This window comes from Anas acuta, chromosome 3, assembly GCF_963932015.1.
Source record: "Anas acuta chromosome 3, bAnaAcu1.1, whole genome shotgun sequence".
Taxonomy (NCBI): domain Eukaryota; kingdom Metazoa; phylum Chordata; class Aves; order Anseriformes; family Anatidae; genus Anas; species Anas acuta.
Genome location: NC_088981.1, coordinates 113,567,669 through 113,570,381, shown reverse-complemented (window position 1 = coordinate 113,570,381; position 2,713 = coordinate 113,567,669). Strand labels below are relative to the sequence as shown.

Genomic DNA, 2,713 nt, shown 5'->3' with positions numbered 1-2,713 from the left:
AATTAAAAAAAGTAAAAACTTTTTACTTAGGTAGTAAAAGTAAAACTTTTGGGGATGTTTTGTAGTAGTAGTATTCAACCTGTGGCTTGTAAATACATCAAGAACTATTAAGTAGAACTAGAAACTGCTAATAACCTCTATATATCCTCCCCCAGTAGTCCACTGTCTAATTGGTGCACAGAACATGGATGCCTCTGGAGAAAAAAAAAAAAAAAAGATAGCAAGCTAAGTTACGATTGCCTAGTCTGCAATCCACTCTGCCTACAGACAAGCTGCTACCATGACACATTGCAGTTAGGAGAAGGAAGGAATATTTTTGTGTACACACACTGTATAGTGTATGTAACATAAGCCCAAAGCAGTGGGTTATCACTGACTACTTCATTCCCAGTAAAGCCAACATATCCAGAAATCATCAAAGGAGTTTTCCATGCCCAAAGTTTTTACACTGTAAAGCGAGGTATCTTACTTTATCTACATAAGCTACAACATACAGTCCATCAGTGCTATAACCGAGGCTATATCTATATAAGTGATGTAAATGTTGCCAGGCCTGTCTTCTGACCTTAAGACCAAATCACTGGGCCCAGCTACAGCTGTTACACTCCACACAGCGTGGATGGATCCCAAACTATGTGTGGGGTACAGTCCTTGGCCTATGGTAACTCCTGAGTTATGCACTGGAATTGTTTAGACAAGGCTTATCTGTCTGAACTCCAGATATAGCCCGTGCTAACAGTTTAAGCAAGCAGTGCACTGCACTGCACTGTCTGGGATCATGCTCTTTCCTTATATAATGTACAAATATAAATATAGAGGATGACACTCACTAACTAGAAAGTTGCAAAAGCTGGAGTTGATGGAAAATGTCATGTAATTCCATAGTATGGGATTCATGTGCAGCTGGGCCAAAACACTTACCGAGCAGATTTCTCCAGTATGTATTTTAACTTTTCTTACAGGGGTGAAAATCAGATTTTGTGTTCAACTCTTGTCAGTCAAATGGTATCTTTGTCTGGAGCATTTCAAAATGAATACCCACAGCCAACCTTCGCTATCAAGATTAAGACAATCCCTTCCTATATTTGCATGCATTTTAGTCATTCAGTAAAGTCACACCCTTTGATCCTTCAATTATGTCTTTTGCAAGATAGTTTTACAGGAACATTCAAGATGATTAAACATATTCAGGGAATTCAAAATTGTTTTTTGTTTTTCAGAGATGAGTCTACCAGTTGTGTTCATCTGAACAGTTGCTGGCTTCTGGCTGCCTTAGACAGGTATGAGTTCAAAAGTTGAGGTACCCACAGAAAGCTGCAGGTTTTTTAGAAACCCTTTGAACTTCTTAGAAACCCTTTGAACTTCTTAGAAACCCTTTCAGAACTTATTTTCAGAACTTATTTTTATATTTCAGAACTTATTTTACATAAGTAAAATAAGAAAAATAAGTAAAAAAAAAAAAAAACCACCTTATTTTACATAAGTTCTGAAAATGTAAATAGAGCTCTAATTGCATTTTAGGATTCTGATGCAGTTTATGCTGCTTAGTCTATTGACTTGCAAGAATAACAAGGTGAGGTCACTGGCAAACACATTGACCTACTATGATGAATAACAGCTAGCAAAATGCTGATGACACATTTGTTAAAGATGTTGCATGTATTCCTGGAACAGTGGTTTTCAAATGCTTTAATACCAGAAGCCTTGCAGAGTCAATTTTTATTGATCTTCTGGTGGGGACAATTAAAAGATTGCAACCATTTTCACTGAAATGTCTTGACACCTCATCTTCGTCACCAGGTGCAACAGGAACTGCAACTTCCAGACCACAAAGTCATGCAAAACAAATTACTCAGCTTCTCATTTTTATTGTATTTTATTTTACTATAAAGCAATAACAATGATCTCAACTCTTAAAATTGGGCGGAATCTGGACTGCAGGGAGATAAATTCTTTGCACCCTTTGGCATAAGGAAAGCCTCTGCAGAGGCAGATCCAGTCTGCTTATACTACATTCATTTAATATAAATGCCACTCATTTAATGTAAGTACTTCCTTCAGTGTGAGTGAAGGGAGTTGAGGTAAAATGGATCACTCCTCTTGGAGCTCAGTGCAATTCAGGGTTCAGCCAAGTCATGACAGACCACCCAGGAATGGGGATATGACATTCCCAGCTTGTATCCTTGCTGGGTAAGTTGGAAACCTTCTCACAAGGTGTAATCTATCATGGTTAGACAGGCTTTTCAACTCTTCTCTGAAGAAGTGAAAGAATGGAAGATTTGGGGGATCTGAAGCAGATGAAGCAGACATCAGTCAAAGCCAGCTGCAGAATATTCATATGAAGGAAGATTTAGTGACTCTGGTCTGTGCTACCAAGACTATTTCTGCCTTTATTCCAATGACTGTATAATAGAATAAACAACCATTTAAGGGAGCAGAATCCAAAACTCCACTTTTGTTCCTCCCTGTTCTTGTAGGGAAATTCCAAGATAAAACAGAAAAGGAAATAAGTAAAATAAATAAATAAATAAATAAATTACAAGCATGCACAGTTACTAAGAGTTATTCCAGTGACATTTACATGTATTTCTGCTTTGCAACAGGGAAACTATGCAAAAATCTAAGACCTAGTTCTAATTTAAGAAGGTTTTAGGCTGTCTGTAACATATCTATGCACTAAGTTGTGAAGAGACCATGAAGGCAGATATTAAAA

At 37.4% G+C, this 2,713-nt stretch overlaps 1 long non-coding RNA gene across 1 annotated transcript; it reads left to right on the top strand.

The window, feature by feature from the left end:
* Window positions 1-806: 806 nt before the first annotated feature.
* Window positions 807-2,494, top strand: LOC137853117 (uncharacterized). Its single transcript, XR_011094254.1, has 3 exons — window positions 807-937; window positions 1,221-1,280; window positions 2,239-2,494. It is a non-coding gene; the product is annotated as an uncharacterized lncRNA (long non-coding RNA).
* The last annotated feature ends 219 nt before the right edge of the window (window positions 2,495-2,713 follow it).